Below are 21218 nucleotides of genomic sequence, written 5' to 3' on the forward strand. Positions count from 1 at the left end.
CATTTTACTTGCTCAAAATAAAAAAAGTAATTATTTTCAATTTGGCTGACTTCTCAGGTCAAAGAGATTCAATACATCTCTACACAATTGAAAATATATTCTCTTCCAAGAAGTCTTTACTTACATGTTTGTTTCCACAGCACCTTTCAATAGTAATAAGCAACAAACACCTTACAAGATTTTTAAAAAGTCAAAATGAACATTCTTTTTAGAGTTAAACAAGTTGAAGAAATTTTTGTTACACTGTAGCTAGCTTGAGCTAAACGCTATTTTAATTTTCCTCTATCATAACTAGTAGTGTTTCAAATGAAAAGATAAATTGTAATGAGTCATATCATGAGTTCTGGTGTATGTACATTTATCTACATTTTCCATATTTGGTAATATGAACACCAGTAAGTAGAAAGGGTTATTTTAAAAGTGATTACATCTGGGCATGGTGCTGCTTGCTTGTTAATCCCAACAATTTGGGAGGCTGAAGCAGGAGGATCACAAGTTTGAGACTGCCATTTCAAGAAGGGGAGAAAGGGCTGGAACCCAGTGGTAGAGTGCCTCTGGGTTCAACTCCTAGTAAGTAACCCATCCCCCCCAAACTGATGACATGAATGAATATTCTACTCAACTCAGAACTGCTATTGTACACACCACTGTCACTTCCCAACTCTGTTCTCACATCAAACTGCTAAAATGATATTAGTGTTTAGATGTCAACATTTCTAATGTGAATTCCCATTAAACACAGACAAACACAACCTTGCCTTCCAAGATTCTAGAATAATTGACAAAGGTGTCACTAACCAAGATCATGGCCTTTTTTATTTGTCAGACACATCAGAAAAAAAAATTCCAAGAAAAATGTTGTTTTTCATCCCTTTCTTATTAAAATATTGTAGATAATGGATATGTTCTTAATAGTATTCTCAAAGAGGCAGAACAGTCCTTAAGGAAAATTTTTAGTTATATTGAGGAACACAAATTTAGTGTTTGGGGGCATTTAGTGTTTGGGGGTCAGGATCTAGGCTTCAAACAATGCTTGGGTGGGATGGATCTGTATCATCAAGATTCATCCTGGTCACAAGAATTTTGATTTTAAAATGGTTTAATCAAGCCCACTTTAAATGACCATTACTTTAAGACACAACTTTTAAAAGTTTTTATAGGAAACTCCACCCCTTGCCTCTAATTATGTAAGACAAATGAGTAAGGGGTGCTTCAGGAGAATAAGGAAACTGTCTGAAAACTAGTGCTCATTTTTTCAAACTACACATTAACTCAACATAAATATAAAATTATAGTGAGTATACATAGACTAGTATATATGCTAACAGTATGAGATGGCACATAAATCCCCCCCCCCCCAATGAATTCAAAAATTTCAATCTTGTTAATATTTTACTTGTTATTCCTGGCAACTGAAGGGATCCATGGAAGGGTCATAGTAGAGCCTGTGGGTAGACTGAGGCAGTCTGTAATTGACCTTGGAGTGTCATCCCTAGTTCAATCTAGCCTCTCATTTTTATTAGTTTAAATAAGGTTGTCCTAACACTAAGTGTCCCAACACTAGTTTCTATCTTCAACTCCCTCTTGGATTTTTTTGTTTGAACTGGATCCTAGTACTTTTTCTTTCTTTTTTTAACCAACTCAAACTTCTTCATTAGCAGCAGGTGCAAGCACTCAACACATTCTGTCTTTCACCACAGCTGAAGTTTCTGGTTATAAGTGAGACTGCAATGTATGTCATATATTGTCCTCCCTTTATTTTTCTTCTACATGTAAGTGAAAGTATCACACCCACTTTCACTTTTGTTTGTAGGCAGGTTCTATTGTGTACAAATCTCATTGCTCAGTAGCCAAGTGGGCTACTGATTGATTAATTGTATATCCTCCTCTGAGAAGTGTCTGTTCAGGTCCTTGGCCCATTTGTTGATTGGGTTATTTGTTTTTTTATTGTTTAGTATTTTGAGTTGCTTGTATACTCTGGATATTAGAGCTCTATCTGAAGTGTGAGGAGTAAAAATTTGTTCCCAGGATGTAGGCTCCCTATTTACCGCTCTAATTGTTTCTCTTGCTGAGAAAAAAACTTTTAGTGTGAGTTTATCCCATTTGTTGATTCTTGTTTTTAACTCTTCTGCTATAGGTGTCCTATTAAAAAATTTGGAGCCCGACCACGCATGATGTAGATTAGTGCCAACATTTTCTTCTATCAGATGCAGAGTCTCTGGTTTGATATCAAGCTCCTTGATCCATTTTGAGTTAACTTTTGTACATGTCGAGAGAAAGGGATTCAGTTTCATTTTGTTGCATATGTATTTCCCGTTTTCCCAGCACCATTTGTTGAAGATGCTATACTTTCCCTATTGCATGCTTTAGCACCTTTGTCAAATATAAGGTAGTTGTAATTTTGTGGATTGATCTCTGTGTCCTCTATTCTGTTCCCTTCGTCCACCCACCTGTTTTGGTACCAGTACCATGGCCACTGAGTTTAGTAATGACAACTGGGGGTTTGCAATCCACCACCTCTAAGCTGCTGAACCCTAGAGACATAGCCTGTGGTCTCCCTGGAAGTTGAACAGCTACAGAAACCTGCAATTTATATGAGCTTGTGACTGTGGCCTCGGAGCCTCCTATTAACAGAAAGAGCCAAAGAAAAGCCTCTAGTTTCTTGTCTATGTCTCTTTTTTGGGGGTGAGGGGTGCCAGGATTGAACTTCTGGAGCCTTTGATTCTTGAGCCTCTCCCCAGTCCTATTTTGTATTTTATTTAGAAATAGGGTCTCTCTGAGTTGCTCAGGGACTCACTTTGGTTGAGCCTGGTTTTGAACTGACATCCTCCTGCCTCAGCCTCTGGAGTCCCTGGGATCACAGGTGTGGGCCACTGTGCCCAGCAGACTTTTCTCTCTCACCTTCTCTCTCACCATCCAGAACAGTGCATGGAGGGTGCTGGCACCCAGGGTTGGTTGGATTAGTCTGTGAATCATTTGGACCAGGGACTGCATTTTTTCCCCACTGAAACACAGTAATAGTGACCATTTGTATCCTCTGTGCTGCAGGCATGTGATGTCATAGAAGGGATAATCAAAACAAGAAGATGGCAGGAAGAGCCCTGCTGTGGGCGGGAACCCTGGGAACTGGAAAAGTCCTTGTGTTCTCCTTGATTTCTGCTCTGCAAGAGGACGATCCTCACTTTGAAGCCAAATGGAATTCACATCTTAACTAGTCTTTTTTTAGCGACATAAGTCACATGTGTGTTTAAGAAGGGAATATGATCTCAAACTTTTACTTCTAGAATGAAAATCATCCTGGCCAGAGGGGAAGAAAAGTCCTCTGAGAGGTCTGGTCACTGGGATCGTCTTTGAACTCTTTCAAGTCTCCTTTTCTTGGAAAATCCATCTCTTTTCTTTTCTTTTCTTTTCTTTTTTAACCAGTGATTGAACTTGGAGGCACTCAGCCACTGAGCCACATCCTTTTTTTGTATTTTATTTAGAGCCAAGGTCTTGCTAAAGTTGCTGAGGGCCTTGCTAAGTTGCTGAGGCTGGCCTCCAACTCGTGATCCTCCTGCCTTAGCCTCCTGAGTGGTAGGATTATAGGTTTGCACCACCATGCCCAGCTGAAAATCCATTTCTATTGGTCCAGGGCCTCATAAAAAATTGTGATGGGCTGTGGTTCATTGGTAGAGCACTCATCTTGCACATGCGGGACCCTGAGTTTGATCCCAGCACCACATAAAAATAAATAAGTGAAATAAAGGTATTGTGTCCAACTACAACTAAAAAATAAATATTTAAAAAAATTAAAGCAAAGATATTATGTCCATGCACAATTAAAAAATATTAAAAAAAATCTTCTGTGGCACATTATTGGAGGGGGAAAAATGAGTCAGCCAGTATTTTTTTGAATGCAAACTTTGCCCACCACTATTTTGGCTGCGTGCATGATTTACAATAACAGAAACGCACTTTTGATCTTTAAGGGCTTCTAGTGTTTTTCAGGCAGAGAAACAGGAAGTCTCCTGATGGCATAAAATGGCTCAGTTGAGTGCTGAGCTTCAAACTGCTGACTGATTTTAAATGCTGGAATTGGGCAGAGGGTTTGATAGTTCCCCTTCAGAGTTGGGCTTTCCAGGGGACAAAAGAGGACATATGGTGGAGCTTGTTGGGATTTGCAAGGGGATCAACCAGATCCTCAGGCTTCCCAGAGCTCCTGGTCTGGACATGGCTTGTTCTCTTGAAGGGCCTCTTGGCATAGGAGAGTAGGAGCCTGCGCTCTTGTATGTAAGGAAGAGGGCTCTCACCAGGTGTGGTGGTCCCTGCCTGTCATCTCAGTGACTCTGGAGGCTGAGACAGGAGGATCACATGTTGGAGGCCAGCCTCAGCAGTTTCACCAAGCTCTAAGTGACTTAATGTGACCCTGTTAAAAAATAAACAACATAAAGTTCTGGGCTACATCTTGGTGGGTATTGATTGATCAGCTGGGAGGCCTGGGGAAGGCCACTTGACCTTTCAGAAGCAGAAACACAATCAGCTGTGAAAAAAACTTGAATTTTAAGTTTGAAGTTGTACATATGGAGTTGCCAGGGTGTGTTGTGTGGTGACTGATGGTGGATGAAGAAGTCCTATGTCTGGGGGAAGTTTTTTGAGGCTGGAATGCCATACAATGTGCACTTACAAGAACATTAGCTTGTCCAAGTCGTCTTCCATTTTTTTTGGGGGGGGGAGTTACCAAGAATTGAACCCCAAGAATTGAACCCAGAAGCTGTCAACCCCTGAGTCCCATCTTCAGTCCTTTTTGCATTTTATTTAGAGACAGAGTCTCACTTAGTTGCTTAGGGCTTCGCTTTTGCTGAGGCTGGCCTCCAACTCGCGATTCTCTTGCCTCAGCCACCCGAGCTCCTGGGATGACAGGCCTGTGCCACAGCACCAGCATGATAGCTGTTTTCTTCAGTGCTGTTTTACTCAGTGTTATTTAGTACTTTTTGTCTTCCAGTGTTGCTCTTAAGAAGTCTGATTTGCAGGGTTGGGACCTTTCTTTCTGGATGTTTTGGAGGTATTTTTGGATAGGGCGCCCTCCCCTGATTTCCCTTTCTTGATGTCCACAGGGCTTTCTGAGTCTCACTGTTTGGTGGTGTTGGTGTGGACAGTCACCAGCTTTGAACCCCTTAGCTGTGGGCTGTTCCCATTCTCTGTGTGGTCTTTCTGGAAGTCCAGCTAGGTGAGATTAGCTCTGAAGTGATTTTCAACCTGGGTCAGTTTTGCCCCCCAGGAGATATTTGGCAGCATCTGGAGAGTTGTCTCTTTTAGTTTTCAAAATGTGATGGTGGGACTCCTAGCATCTAGTGTTAGAGGTCAGTGATGCTGCCAAGCAACCTTCACTTCAAGGCTGTGCCCCCAAAACAGAGGCAAGACTGAGAAACCCTTTTTTTGGGTGAGGGCTACTAAGGATCAAACCCAGGGGCACTAAACACCCGAGCCTCATCCCCAGCCCTTTTTGTATTTTATTTAGAGACAGGGTTTTGCTGAATTGCTCATGGCCTTTCTAAGTTGCTGAGGCTGGCCTCCAACTAGCCATACTCCCACCTCAGCCTCCCAAGCTGCTGGGATGACAGGTGTGCACCCCCACACCCAGCTCTCAGTTTCTTAATCCATAAAATATAAGTTATCAGGCTGGGATTGTGGCTCAGTGTTAGAGGGCTTGCAGAGCATGGGCAGGACCCGGGTTTGATCCTCAGCACCACTTAAAGATAAAGGCATTGTGTTGTGTCCATCTACACCTAAATAAGTTATATCAGTTCAGTCACCTATATCAGTTCAATATTTATTGTTAAGGGGAGGGGTGCTTAACTTTATAATGGCTTGATTTTTGAGAATTTTTTAAGATTTAAGTTCTTTCCCTAATTTAGGGCTGGAACAAAATTAAACTTGTTTCGAAGAAAAAAACTTAAAAATAAATATGAATAATGCAACCCTGTTCAAAAATAAACAACATAAAGTTCTGGGAGGTGTCTTGTTGGGTAGTGATTGATCAGCTGGGAGGCCTGATTATATTAAAATATTAAAAAAATACAAGCCATGGCATTTCCCAGTCCTGGACCCACTTGAGAGCATTTGCTTTCCAAAACTTGGTATTTGATGAGGTGTCTGTTTCACCAGGTTCTCTTTAGCATCTGCCAACCAAAGTTATGTTACTGAGCATCAATTTATAGTTGACCACAGGGCACCATCAGGGGGAGCTTGTGCAGACCACGCCACCGCTTACAGATTTGGCCTTATGTATTATCCACTATTTTCTGGCCTTTTAACATAAAATAAAGGTCATGTAATAAATCCTTCCTGATTTGTTAGTGTTATTTATTTATTTATTTATTTTGGTCCCAGGGATTGAACCAAGGGGCACTTAACACCTGAGCCCCATTCCCCAAACTTTTATATTTTATTTAGAGATAGGGTATCACTGAGTTGCCCAGGGTCTTGATAAGTGGCTGAGACTGGCCTCCACCTTGCCATCCTTCTGCCTCAGCCTCCTGAGTCTCAGGGATCACAAGTGTGCAATACCATGTTCAGCCTCTTGAATAAATATTTTTATAGATGAGTTTTAAATATGTTTTCAAGACTGTAAAAAGAAAACCTTTCCTTTCTTGCCTCTGTAGACAGCCCTTTCTCTGGTGATTGCTCAGGAGCTGGGGAGTAAGGTGCCTTTCTGCTCCTTGGTGGGGAGCAAAGTTTACTCCATGGAGGTCAAGAAGACAGAGGTGCTGATGGAGAACTTCCGCAGGGCTATTAGTGAGTATCTCGTCAGTGTGATAGATGGCTGTTTCTTCTCCGGTGCTTTGAATCTTTTCATCTTAAAAATGCTCATGTTCTTTTGGTGCTGTTGACAAGACAGGCAAGAGTAGCTAGCCATCCAAGCAGCTTAGGAGGATGAGGTAAAAGGAACACAATTTGGAGGCCAGCCTCAGCAACTTATTGAGGCCCTGAGCAACTCAGGCAGCAACTCGGCCTCTAAATAAAATATAAAAAGGGCTGGGGACAGGGCTCAATGGTCGAAGGCCCCTGGATTCCATCCCTGGTACCCAAATAAATAATAAATAAATAAAAAGACTAAGACGTCTACTTGGGGAACTTTTGATTTAATGCTGAAGGAAAGAAAATGCAGTAGGAGGGTGCAGCATTTGGAAGTGTGGAGACATCATGGGATCCTGTTTTACCCCCCACAGCCACCTGGTACCCCCATGGCTGGCACTCTATCTTCCTGCGGTGCCTCTTTGTGGGACTGGCTCTGCCTTTGATCTTCCCCAGCAGGTCCCTGTAAACACTCAACTATGGGGCGTTTCTCTCTCTCTCTCTCTCTCTCTCTCTCTCTCTCTCTTCCCCCCCCTCTCTCTATCTCCCTTTTGAGACCATGGCTGCTGAGCCACCCCTAGCCCCTGTGTGACACTAATGCTGAACTGAAGAGTTCTAATTCTGAACTTGTGTCTAGAAGCTAAGCTTTGTGTCACATTGAACTTAGGCTTTTTATTTTTATTTTTTGGTACCAGGGATTGAACCCAGGGGCACTTTACCCCTGAGCCCTGTCCCCAGCCCTTTTTATATTTAATTTAGAGACAGCTTCTCGCCAAGTTTCCGAGGCTGGCCTCCAACTCTCAATCCTCCTGCCTCAGCCTCCTGAGTTGCTGGGATTATACATGTATACAACTGGGTTTTACATTTAAAGTTTTTCTCTCTATTGTTTTTTTCTTCACATCTTCTTTTCTTTTCCCTTTTCATGTCCTATTTTTCAGGATCTCAGTATGTTTCCCAGGCAATCCTGGAACTCCTGGGTTCAAACCATCCTCTTGCCTCAGTATGCTGAGTAACTATGGCTACAGATGTGTGCTACGGTGCCTGGATTATTTTTCCTTATTTAAACATGTGCCAGTGATTTTATTCAACTCATAAGTTAAACATATAAACCATATTCCAACAGCTCAGAAGGCTGAGGCAGCAGGATAGCAAGTTGGAGGTCAGCCTCAGAAACTTAGCCAGACCCTGAGCAACTAAGTGAGATCTTGTCTCTAAATAAAATATGAAAGGGGCTGGGGATGGTGCTCAAGGGTTGAGGGCCCCTGAATTCCATTCCTGGTACAAAAAGGAACCAAGAAAAATATGTGACCAGTAAGATATTACTACCTTTCAAATACCTGAATATTAATATTTTAAGAACTTAAATTTGAAAAACACCATTTTTCTGGGATGGGTCAGGGGCTCAGTTGTAGAGCACCCACCTAACATGTGTGAGGCCCTGGGTTGCATCCTCAGGAAATAAAGAAATTATGTCCATCTACAACTTAAAAAAAATTTAAAACCCCCATTTTTGTGAAACAAAAACCTGATAAAACTGGTCTTCTCACAGTTGCTTGTATTTCAATGGCTCAGTGGGAACTGAATTTTGCTTTAAAATTTGAAAAAGTAGAGGTCACCAGGCACATTTGATGGGAGTGGCCCCTGGAGTGGGGTGGTGGGGGACACAGCAGTGCTTTTGGTGGCAGCAGGTGAGGAGAAATTTCTAGATCCTGCCACAGAATAAAAGGGGAAGCTGTGGTCTCCCCTCAGACAGAAGCCTGCGTTTCCCACATCTTTAAATTCCTGCAAAGCTGCAGAGAGAGGGAGAGAGGGTCATCTGTCCCCGTCTGTGCCACTTCCTTGATGTGATAAAGTCCATGTCAGGGACTTAGAAACCTGAGACAGCAGATGAAACCCGTGTCCTTTGTGCTGTCTTGGCCAGAGACAGCGCCCACAGCCTCTCTCTTGGCCAAAAGCTGGGCCCATGGTCCACTGGGCCTTCCCCTGTCTACTTGTCACCACCAAGAAACTGCTAGACAAATATGAGTGGCTGAGAAATGGGGATGCCTTCTTTCCTCTCCTGGAGGAATTTCATATCACTGTCCCCTCACAGTGAGTATGGGCAGGCATTCCATTTGGAGGAATTTCCTCTTTGCAAAATAGAAATGGTTCTATTAAAAAAAATCAAAGTAGGCTTAAAAGCCCAGAATTTTCCAAGCTTGATAGAGTTTTCTGTTACCTTCATGTTGTCTGGAAAATTTCTTTCTTTTTTATTTTTTTGTACCAGGGATTGAACCCAGGGGCCCTCGACCCCTGAGCACCATCCCCAGCCTTATTTTGCATTGATTTAGAGACAGAGTCTCCCTGAGTTGCTCAGGGCCTCAGTGTTGTGGAGGCTGGCCTCTAACCCATGATCCTCCAGCCTCAGCCTCTGCAGCTACTTGGTCTCGAGGTGTGCACAGCTGCTTCGGGATTTGTTTGGGAAGTTTGTTTTGGGGTTCAGGAGCTGTGAATTTGGTTCATCAAACACAGAATGTGGCTTCCCTGTTGGATGTTTTCCACAAGTCCCACTTATAGGCTCTCAGGTGGATCACAGGCAGAGGAGATCTGACCCTAGCTTCCAGTCTTGAGTGTCCTTGTCCTGGTTGGGTTTCTGGAGAAGAGAAGGCAAGGGATGGGGTGATAAGATAATGCCCCCCTTGAACTGAGGGAAGTGGCCTGAGTGTCTGATCATGTGGCTGTGTGTCTCTGCCTTTGGGATATTTCCATATCAGCTCACAGGGATCCTGATGGCCACCTGCCAGCAGAAGTCTTCTGTGGCCTCCCCATTTGTCAGGAGAACAGCGACCCTTTTTTTTTTTTTTTTTTTGAGGAGAGGCACCAGGGATTGAACCTGGGGAACCTAACCACAGAGCCACCTCCCAGCCCTGTTTTGAATTTATTTGGAGACAGGGTTTCCCTGAATTGATCATGGCCTCACTGAGTTGCTGAGGCTGGCCTCCAGCTTACCATCCTCCTGCCTCGGCCTCCTGAGCTGGAATGACAGGCCTGTGCCACCGCTCCCAGAAGAGTTGCTCTCCACCCATGATGGTGTCACTAGGTTGTACTTAAAGGTGACTTGTCAGTTCTTGTGCTGTGGAAGTTTGAGGTAAGAAGGGTGTTGGTGAGGAGGAGATGTATGTGAACAGATGGATGGTCCTGCTTCTCACCATGTACCCATCAGCCATCCCTTCCAGGGCTGTGGATAAAGGAGGTCAAGGAGGTCTACGAGGGGCAGGTGATGGAGCTGACGTCATGTGAGACCGAGAACCCCATGGGCGGCTATGGCAAGACCATCCGCCACGTGATCATAGGGCTCAAGACAGCCAAGGGCACCAAGCAGCTCAAGGGAAGTCTGTCCTGAGCCCTGTTCTCAGCACTGTGGCACAGGCAGGTGGTGTGACCTCTGTGTCCCCCTTTACTTGGCCTCTGTACTGTTGATGCTATATGGGACACTCAGGATAACACCGTGTAGTATAAAGGGACACCTCGTAAGGGCTAGGACATAGGTCCCTTCATGAGGTAGGTCTTTCTTTTTTCATTGCTTCTGTGAGTTGTGTGGTTAAGTCAAGAAATTGCTAATGCCATCTTATCCCCCAAATGACAGCCATTGGCCAGCCAGGCACAGTAGAGCATGCCTGTCATCCCAGCCATTCAGGAGGCTGAGGCAGGAGGATCACATGGTGGAGCCCAGCCTCATCAACTTAGTCAAGGCCCTGAGCGGGTCAGTGAGAGCCTGTCTCTAAATAAAATACAAAATGGGGCTGGGGATGTGGCTCAGGTATAAGTCACCCCTGGGTTCAAATCCCCAAACTGCCCCCTCACCTCCCAAAAAAGTCAAAGTGGACATAATTTTGTTTTCTTTTTTCTTTCTTTTTCATAATGTTTTTACTCATCCACTGTGTTATGATTGACTCACACTAGCTCTGTACCTGTCCCCTGCTGCATGGCCAGGTCTCTTGCTGTGGGCTTAGAGAGGTATTTTACCTGTGGCTCATCACAGCTGTGTGCCCGTGTGCGCAGGTGCCAAGAATCTCATTTCCCTGTTTTCCAGATCAAGTCTTCAGGCTCAGAAAGAGGCTCCACAGTCATCCTGTGCCCAGTGCTGGCTGAAGGCCAGGGTGACTGCAAGTCCTCTGGTCCTGGGTAACACCTGTGCATCCTCTGAGCTCTCTGGGGCTCAGTTTCTCATCTCTAGACCACTATTTATCCCCCATAGAATCTCTCCATCTTTCCCTCTTTTATAACTTGGTGATTCTTTGATTCTATGAGGTAGTTTCTTGGTCACAGCTTTATGGAGATCATGAAAATGTCACTTCTTTCAAGGGCTATTTTTCTGTTTCCTAATGGGGCCTTCATCTCAGCAGCTTGGCTCCACAACCTGTCTTTATCTCTTTAATCCCTCATCACATCCTGTCCATTCTGGATTAATGAGGTTCTGAGAAGGTGGCCCCTTCTCAAGAATAACACCTTGAGAAAGTTCTTCTGGAAAATCAACCGAATAAAAGTGCCTGAGATGAAAAGAAAAATTGTCCTCTTCCCTGTAGGAGAGAGGACACAGAAACACAGTGGAAATTTGAGCCATCCATCACTCTGCTTCGACCAGCTTCTCAAAGAAATGAGCCTAACAGAGAAGAGGAAAATTGTCTTCCAAAACAAAGGTAGTACCCACCTCTGATCCCAGCAGCTTGGGAGGCTGAGGCAGGAGGATTGCGAGTTCAAAGCCAGCCTCAGCCAAAGCGAGGCCCTAAACAACTCAGGGAGACCCTGACTCTAAATAAAATGCCAAACAGGGCTGGGGATGGGGCTTGGTGGTTGAGGGCCCCTGAGCCCAATCCCTGGTACCCCCAGTCCCCCCAAAACCCATGTCCTTCTGGGCTGTTTTTCCACATGGATGACATACTGGCACAGAAGGACCTCAGGTGTGTTGTGTGGAGTTGTGAAGTGTCTGAGTTTGAAGAAGGCTTATGAAGTTTTTTTGCCTAGGGACTCCCCAACCTTGCTCCTGTTCGCACAGTGCCCCAAAGAGGCCAAAGAGGCCAGGTCCTGGTGAGCTCCTGGCAGCTCTGTTGGTGCAGTTGTGAACATGATCCACCCATTTTAAGTTTGTGTAGTGCACAGGATTTTGAGGCATGACATTGTTTACACTCCCCATCTTAATTTTAGAATATTGTCACGACCTTCCAAGGGACCTCATTCCCATGAATGGCCACCTGATGTCTCTCCCCTTGACCTTTGGCCACCACATACTGACTTTGTTTCTGAATTAGCCTTTTGGGGGCCCCCTCCTGCTGAGAGAGCCCTACAGTGGGTGTTAGTCTGTGTCATGTCCCCCGCACCCACCTTTGACTCTGGACTCTGTCTGGGAAAGAGCTCAGGTGTGTTTCCACAGGGTGGTCCTCTGTAGCAGCTGCTCTGGAAGCTCAGCCTCAGGACCTGTCTGCCAGCCTGGTCCTGCAGAGGCTGCTGTCCTTGCCCAGTGCACACCCCTGGGGAAGAGCAAGGCTCCGTAGAGCACCATCACCCTGAGATGTGTGTGCACAGCCCCGGGGGCCAGAGGGTGCTAGGATTTGCTTTTTTGTTGTCCTGGGGCTCCTACCCAGGGCCCTGGTCATAGTGAACTAGCACTCTGCCACTGAGCTGTGCCCCAGCCCCAGGGCCTAGCTATGTGGTCTAGACTGGCCTCCACCTTGGTGATCCTCCTTCCTCACCCTCCTGACCCAGACAGTTTGGGGGAATTCCAACTTATGTTTCCCCTTCTGAGCTGGACTTCTCTGTGGGTACTTCTGAGTGCTGTCACATAGAGGAGGAGACCGAGGCCTAGAGAGCCGGGATCATGGGCCACATCAAATGCAGCCTCAGGTGGCTAAGCAGGAAGCTCTGGTGTCCGTAACCCAAGGACTGGAGCTGTAGTGGTGATCCTGGAAGGTGCCATGGAGCATGGCCAAGGACATATATCCCCTCTAAGGGCACCTGGGTCCCTGTGAGAATGTTCCTTCCACTTTGCAACCCCTGAAGGCAAGGCAAGGAAGAGTAATGGTGACTTTCTCTTGTCCCCTGCAGGTAGACATGGTCACCCTCAGGTTCACCTCATGGTGTGCTAAGCCCCCAGTCCAGGCTCTTGTGCCCTGCCAAATACCCTCATACCCACCCACTCCTAGGGTCACTGGCTACTTCAAGTGTCTGTCTATCTCTCTGTCTCTCTCTCGTGTTTAGTCCTGTGAACTGAACCCGTCGTGCTTAAGCAGGGAGCCAGAAGCCTGTCCTTTTTATTTTGATTTGTATTGTTTTGAGAGTAAGTCTCCCATTTCTAAGTTTCTGAGACTGGCCTCCAACTTGGCGATCCTCCTGCCTCAGCCTCCAAGTCCCTGGAATGACAGGTGTGCACTTCTGTGCCTGGCCTCTCAGGTCTCTTCTGGAAAGGTGCCTTCCCTCGGGGTCAGGAGAAACTGGAACATGCATCAGGGTTGTCTGAGTCCCCCTTTGTCTGAATTGGTTTGGTTTTAGCTGAACTTCAGCATTTTTTAAAGTCTGCAGAAGGAGCGGGTGGAGGCCAGTGACGTCATCTACATGGAGGCCAACATTGGGGCTGAGAAGGTATGCTCCCCGGGGACAGTGTTACACATGAGGGTCTGCCAGGGTGACAACTGGGTAACTAGGGTGTCACTTTGCTCATTAGTGGTGGGTGGGGGAAGGTCAGCAGCTGTCCCTTTACCTAAGTCACCTTGGCTTTTCTGTCTTCCTCTCCTCATGACTTAAGCAGGCAGAGTGTGCAAGATGCAAACCCTGTCGGGGACAGGGACCAGACAGCCTTCGTCCCTTCCCACTGCACCAGGCAGCGTCTTCCATCTTCCTTTATCTCCCTGGTGTCCCTCCCTAAATCCTGAGCCTTGGGACTGCACCTGGTGGCACCTTCTCTATCTGCTGCTGCTTTCCACGGTGGCTGCACCTCCCTGGCTCATGGGTGAGCCTCAGACCTCATGTCACCCATAAATCACCAGCTAGAAGAACCCGGGCTCCCGGCTCCAGTGAGTCCCCTAGATGCTCCTGTATCAGGAGTGAAAAGAAATGGGAGAGAATCTTCCAGAAAGTCTCAGGTTTTGCCTGGGTGGGTCTGGGAGCCCAGCATGGCACCAGGCTGAGGGGCGCAGGTGGAGGGCGCTGTAGGGGGCCCTCGGTGGGCAGCGGGGAACTTTCTGTCTCTGAGCTCTCTGTGGTCTGGGTGTCCCATGGTCTGCTGGCAGAGGCAGGGCAGGTGCGACTCCTAGGCCATGGAGTTTGCCCTGGATGCCGAGGAGGATATGCCCTGCCCAAAGGTGATGTGCACAAGAAAAAGGAGGTTATCTAGGATGGGACATGTTGTGGCCCACGCCAGGCACCAGGGACAGGCCCTGCTTGTCCAGTGCATGCCCAAGGCCCTGGGAACTAGTGGTCAGGGCTGTGATGTCCTTCTGGAGGCCCTCTGGGAAGCTCAGCAATGAGCACGACATGAGCTTTGGCCCCTTTGGCCCAGTGACCAGATGCCGCCACAGCTGATCTTTGAGCCTTGTCTGCCCCTGACTGCCTGCCAGCCTGCTGGGGGCTGCTCTCCACCCCGGGCTGGGGATTCCTGGCGGGAGTTTTCACAGGGCTTCAGACAGCCTTACGGAGGCTTCAGCCTCTGCAGAACCCAAGCTCCCAGTCCTCCAGCTCCCAGATGGCACTGCTCTGGGGCCCGCTGGATAGAGTCAGGTTTGCTCTTCATTCTGAAGGGGGCCTCCTCTTCCCCACCAGGAATGGGCTTTCTGCTGGGAATCTGGTTTGGCTTTTTGTCCCTTGGAGCTTTGCCCAGGAGAGGCCAGAGACTCTAGGGATTGGAGTTTCTTTTTACCTGGACGGAGGGTTTTTTTTTTGTACTGAAGCTTAAACCCCAGGGGTGCTTACCCATGGAGCCCCATCCAAAGTCCTTTTTAAATTTTATTTAGAGACAGGGTCTTGCTGAGTTGCTCAGGACCTCACAAAGTTTCTGAGGCTGGTCTCCAACTTATGGTCCTCCTGTCTCAGCCTCCCAAATTGCCAGGATTTTTAAAGACAGGTGCCACCACCCACTACTCTGCTTGATCCTTGCAGGTCAGGGAAAACCTCGAGGGGATCCCTCTGAGTTCAGGAACTCCTCATCCTTCCCAGGGGAGCTGTGCTGGGCCTGTCCACCTCAGGTTTCCAAGTTGAGTGACATCCGGGTCCCACAGGAGGCAGGAGGATGGGCTTTGGTAGCTGCCTTAGAAAGTCCTCTCTCCTAAGGGGGGACAAGACTTCCTGTCCATGATGAGCCAGTTGATGAAGCCAAAGAAGACAGAGATCACAGGGAGGACACGTGGTGAAGCCTGAGCCCAGAGCCAAGTTGAGGCCCTGCCTCTGAACTGCTCCCAGCTCTGAGCAACCCCACTACATGGCCCTGAGTCTTCACTCCCTTTAGAATCCATGGCCATACTGTGAGCTCTGGCCCTGCTGAGGTCAGCATCTGCTTCCTTTGAGGTCCCAGAAAGGTGCCCACTTTGACACCAGGCAGTGGGTCTCCCTTGCTCCTTTGTAGACTTATTTTTTTTTATGCCGGTGACTGAACTTGGGGGCCCTCGACCACTGAGTCCCGTCTCAACACTTTTATTTTTTATTTAGAGATAGGGCCTGGCTGAGTTGCTTAGGCCCTTACTAGGTTACTAAGACTGACCTCCAACTTGTGATCCTCCTGCCTCAGCCTCCTCGGCTGCTGGGATGACAGATGGTTGCCACCATGCCCGGCTCCTCCCCAATTTTATGTCCTTTTCTGACCCATTACCACTTAACTTCCTGAAAACATAAGTTCAACATGAATCTACTGTTTGCCTTGAGGCCTCACAGCAGCCTAAGCTCCTCCATGAGTGGCCAAGAGCAGATCTGTCTCTGAACTCGGTTTTGACAGCCCTGCATCATGGCTCTGGATGAGGACAGGCCTCAAATCTCCGTTCTTTGGGAACAGCTCCATCCTGATGACAGGAGCACTGGTTTGGAAGGTGAGGACTGGGACCTGAGGTGAGTCTGCTGTTCTGCAGGGGATGATGGTTCTGGGGCTGAGGCTGGGCCTGCTCTGACCCTCCTTGCTCAAGTTTCCTGGGGAGAGGATTCCAACTGCACTTGATGGAAAGTTAATGAACCTGAGCATTGTCACACAGGGCCCCCACAAGGGCTTCTTGACTAAGTGCAGCAGAGGAGAATTTGCATATGAAAGCACATCTCCCTGGGGCTCCCAAGTGGGGTGTCTTGGCATCAGGCTTCGGGCTAGAAGGGGAAGCTCCTGGCTAGAAGGGGCAACTCCTGGATACTTCACCCCACACAGCTCCTTGGAAGGTTTTTTGTGGCATTTGGGGGCAATCATGCCTGTTTTCTTTTTTTTTTTTAGATGAGGGTACAGGGATTCAACTCAGGGAATATTGACGCCTGAGCACCATCCCCAGCCCTATTCTGTATTGTATTCAGAGACAGGGTCTCAACTGAGTTGCTCAAGGTCTTACTAAGTTGCTGAGGCTGGCCTCTAATTTGAGATCCTCCTGCCTCAACCTCCCAGGCTGCTGAGGTTATAGGCATGTGCCACCACACCTGGCATGATTCTTGTTTTCAAATGATGACACCAAACCTGGAATGGGTCCAGAACCAGCCTGGGGTCAGAGAGCCAGTAGGAGAACCAGGCTGCAGGGTTGGGTCTGGAGGGAATTGAGGTGTGGAGTAGAGAGCAGGTGACATTTCCCCCACTGGTTGGGACCCTGTCCGAGGCGAGATCAACAAGGTGGTGAACAAGTACATCAACCTGGGTGTGTCCTAGCTGGTTCCGAGCTCTGGAATCTTCCATTGCCCCCATCATGATCTTTGCCTCCAACCTAGGCAACCGTGTTATCAGGTAGGTGCTGCCAACTGTCCCTGCTCCCTGGGTCCGTCCCCACCCATGACATCAAAAGTCAGGATGGGATGAAGGGAGTACATGTTGCCCCTGGGAGGAGACAGCAGAGGGACTGAAGGCTGCAGCTGCCCTGTCCCTGATGGTCAGGGTCTCCACGGGCCTCTGAGACTCAACATTCCTGTGGGTAGCAAAGGCCTGAGGAGATAGGGTCACTTTGGTGACCTGAGTGTCTGCTCCCTCACACTGGCTCCCAGAGATCAGCAGAGCTGGCTCCATCTTTAATGAGGACACTGAATGACATCGCACATTGTCCCTTGTCATAGGTGCGAACACAGACGCTGGGCTTAGAAGAAAAATCTCTATTTGGGGGATAAGAACCCAAGGCCTGTGGAGGGCCTCAGAGCTGAGAGGATCATACCAGACGAAGTCACTGGCTCCACCCAGTGTTCCCACTGGGAGAAAGACCCTGGGCTGCTGTCCCAGGGTTGCACTGAAGGGAGGGAGCAGCGACCTCCCTCGGTCCTAGGCCTCAGGAAAGCAGAGCCAGGGAAGGAGGGCAGCAGCCACCCCTCTCCCCGCTCACCCATTGATCAGCATGGTGCCTTGTTCCCTCCCAAGGGCGATTCACAAAACTGCCACCTCCCACTTAGAGGACGTGACTGGGCTGCCGGGTACAGAGGGCCTCTGTCGCCCTCATCACCATGGTAGGCCGTGATCAATAGGCGATGCCATAAGATGGACCAGTGGGCCCCCACCAATTGTCCACTCTGTCCCCTCTATCACCATCACCATTACGCCGGCTCCTGCACCAGGCTCACATAAGGACCAGAGGGACCTCAGCAGGGATGGGGGCAGGAGTGCAGTGACAACCAGGGAGGTTTCCCGACATCACCCCTGCCTGCAACAGACAGCCTCTAGGGCCACCATCATTGTCCCTTGGGGACCCCTTTCCAACTGTCCCAGTCATTGGAGAACCCCAGAACTGAGCTGGGTGCCTGTCATCCCCCGCTGAAGGCTGAGGCTGGAGGATGGCAAATTTGAGGCCAGCCTCTGAACTTAGCAAGACCCTGTCTTAAAAGTCAAAATGGGCTGGGATGTGCATTTGAGGCCAGCGCCCTTAGGTTCAGTTCAGTTCCAAAACCAGGGGCCAATCCCACACCCAAGGCACCTGCGCTCGGCAGCCTAGGGGCAGCTCAGGCCTCCAGCCGCCTGCACTCTTCAATCTAAGAACTCAGGAGGCGGTGGCGATGGCAACAAGCTGCCAGGGTCCCAGGGCTCCCGCGCACCCCACCTGACTCCGACACATTCCTCCAGCGACCAGGGAGACCCCTGAGGTGACCTGTCCCCTGGGCAGCATCCCTGAAAACCAGCGGCTCCAGTCGCCCAGAGCCCAGCGCAAACAGCAGGGGGCCACGGAGTTCGAGGGCGGCCTTCAGTGGCAGCGCCAGGAGGGGGACAGCCACACCCTCCCTAGAGGAGCCCACCTGCGAGCAGGGACGAGGTGCAGACTTTGGCCAGGTCGTCTGGTCCTCACAAGACCTGAAATGGAGATGCGCTGTCACCTCCTCGCAGTTCCTGGGGGCTCCGCTGTCGCCTCAAAGTGAAGCATGGCCAGTAACCAGGAGGCTGCAGCATCCCCTCAGGACACACTTGCACAGTGCAGTCCTGGCTCCGCCTACATCCCCGCCCATGCCCCCCCCCCAGGGACGTAGCCTCGCTCCCCCTGCCCCTGCACTGCCTAAGCCCCGTCCACCTACCCCCTGGAACATAGCCACGCTCCCGTTTCTGCACTACCCATTCCAAGCCCCTGGGTCTGGCCACTTCTCCTGCACAGACCACTCCTTATCCCTGGGGCGTGGCCCAGCTCACCCAGCTTTTTTGTCGCCTGCTCCCCATCAGGAGAGGAGCAGATCTTGGGGAGGCGCCCAAGGGGGAGACATCTGGGAAAGCTAAGCCTGCAGTAGTTGTTCGCTGGCATAGGGGAGGGGGACTGCTTGGAAATCCTGAAGGAGCCTGGTGCGGTGGGGTGTGTCTGTCATCCCAGTGCCTCAGGAGGCTGAGGCAGGAGGCTCGCCAGGTGGAGGAGATCCTCAGCAATTCATCCAGGCCCTGTCTCTAAAAGGCTGGGACAGTCGGCGGGTAGGCACTCCTGGGTTCAGTCCCTAGGACCACAACCCAGGAAGGCAGAGAGGGGTTCTCAGTGGAAGTTGCCCCACAGTGCCCATCCTCGGACTCTGGTCCCTGACCACAAGCTCCCCAGGCCTCCTCTCTGGAGACCCCCAAACCAGATCAAGGTGTCTGTCTGACATTGGCTTTGAGACTTAGCAAGTGCAAGGCTGAAAACTCGCTATTGAGTCCGAGACCCACCATAAGGCGCTCCCTGTCATCCCATCAACCTCTGCACTGTCCATGCCACTTCCAATTTCCTGCATTTTGGAACTGCAAATGCAATATTTTAGTCCCTGAAAACTTCAGGATACATGTCATCACCCAGTGTTCAGCATATTCTTTTTAATTGGTAGTGACTGGAGATTTAGCCAGGGGTGGCAGATCACAGAACCACATCCCAGCCCTATTATTTGAGACAGGGTTTTTCTAAGTTGCTGAGGCTGGCCTTGAACTTGCAATTCTCCTTCCTCAGCCTCCCAAGTCACTGGGATTAAAGGCTCTCGCCATGGGGCTGGGGTTAAGAACGCTCTTGTCCAAGTCTTTGTAGGCACAATTCTTTTTAGAATTGAGCAGAGAGGTGCATGTGTCATTTTTTTTAGCCCCCCGTTTTCTCCTGACCTGCATTAGAAATGAGGAAAGCATGCCCTGACTAGGACGAGCCAAGAGAGGCTAAGGTCAACTGGCTGCCCACACCCAGCCCTCCATCGCTGGAGGACAATCAGACGTGCCAGGGAGACCAGTCAAAGCAGGAACTCATTTAATGAGTAAGTACACACAGCTAATATATTGCACAGGAGCCAATCAGGATAAAGGTCAGAGGGGTGGAGTGAGTTCACATGTCCACTCATCCCATGGTCTGTAAGAGAAGGCACGAGATGTCCATGGGAGCGAAAGATTCCTGGACCTTCCTGGAGGTGGTCTGTTTTTTCCGTCACTACCCAGAGCACTGCCTCCTGGCTGATTGCCAGGCACCATCCCAGTCACGTGTGCAGCCCCAAGACAGGAAGCATGCATCAAGTCATGCCCTAGAGGCATGCACATGTACTGGCCTCATGGAAACTACTAGACCTTTCCTGATTTTGGACTATTTGCTTCTCATCCAGGCTTTAATGCTTCTAGAATGGACAGATGGGTGATGTGGCCCCAGAAGTTTTGGGGCAAGGAGTGAGGTGGGTTTGGACGTAGTTAGGACACCCCTGTGAGCCTCCAAGGAGACACATCAGTGGGTGTGGTGGGTGCTGAAGCTCGGGTCAGTGTTTGATGGCCCTTGGATTATGGCCCTTGGATGGTGCTACATGCTCAGGCACCGGCCCTCATCAGGAAGATTTGCGCTTCCCTGGGCCACCCACCCGGAGGCTGGGACTGGAGGCTCATGCGAATTATGCTCCTGAGGACCAGGCCAGGCCAGAGTGCAGGTGGGGGTCAGCGGTGGAGGGAGAGATAGGAAGGAAACGAAGGGAATGGGAGCCAGTGGTGGCTGTTGATGCCACCAGGACCCCTCATTCCAGGCTTCCAGCAGGTTCCTGCAGGCAGGGGCCTGGGGTAGGCAGAGCCTGGATCTTGGTCTCCCAGCTGCCTCCTGGCCTCCTACTGCTCTGGGCCTTACTTTCTTCACCTGTAAAATGGGGACGAGCTGCTTCCTCAGGGCCTTCATGATTGAAAAGGGACCTCATGGAGGAAGTGGTGAGCAGAGTCTGCCCCAAGGGGCAAGAGCCACATGGCCACCGAAATTGGTGGCAGACACTAGGGGGGTTTGAATGCAGGGCCTGAGCCCAAGTCCATCCCCCCACAAAATCTACTTTCTGTCTAACCCTGGGCTCCATCTGGTCTGCTCTGAGGCAGGTTGGAGGTGGCCCCAGGCACAGCCCCAAGTCCCAAGGGTAGAGAAAAAAGGCCCAGCCCTTCCTGGTGCAGGAGGTTCCTGACTTGGGGTCTTGGTTTTTCCCTGTATCAGGGACTGAACCCCAGGGCTGCTGGACCACGGAGGCCCACCCCAGCCCTTTTATATTTAGACACAGGGACTCGTGAGTTGCTGAGGCCTCACAAAATTGTTGAGTCTGGCCTCCAACTCATGATCCTCCTGCCTCAGCCTCCAGAGTCATTGGGATGCAGGCATATGCACAAAGGGACGCTACCAGCAGGAGGAAGGCCAGGCTGTAGGCCAGCACATCTCTGAGGATGAGCCTAAGCAGAAACGAGACCTGAACCAGCAGTTTGTAAAAGTTGCCTTTATTTATCATTTATTTATTATATCTCAGCTATGCCATTTTTGCGTCCACAGTGCCAG

The 21218-nt window shown here is 49.1% G+C and overlaps 1 pseudogene; it reads left to right on the forward strand.

The window, feature by feature from the left end:
- Positions 1–3080: 3080 nt before the first annotated feature.
- On the forward strand, positions 3081–14200 carry LOC143385916 (ruvB-like 1; annotated as a pseudogene).
- Positions 14201–21218: the final 7018 nt, after the last annotated feature.

The sequence above is a fragment of the Callospermophilus lateralis genome, chromosome 11 (genome assembly GCF_048772815.1).
Source record: "Callospermophilus lateralis isolate mCalLat2 chromosome 11, mCalLat2.hap1, whole genome shotgun sequence".
In the NCBI taxonomy this organism is placed as follows: domain Eukaryota; kingdom Metazoa; phylum Chordata; class Mammalia; order Rodentia; family Sciuridae; genus Callospermophilus; species Callospermophilus lateralis.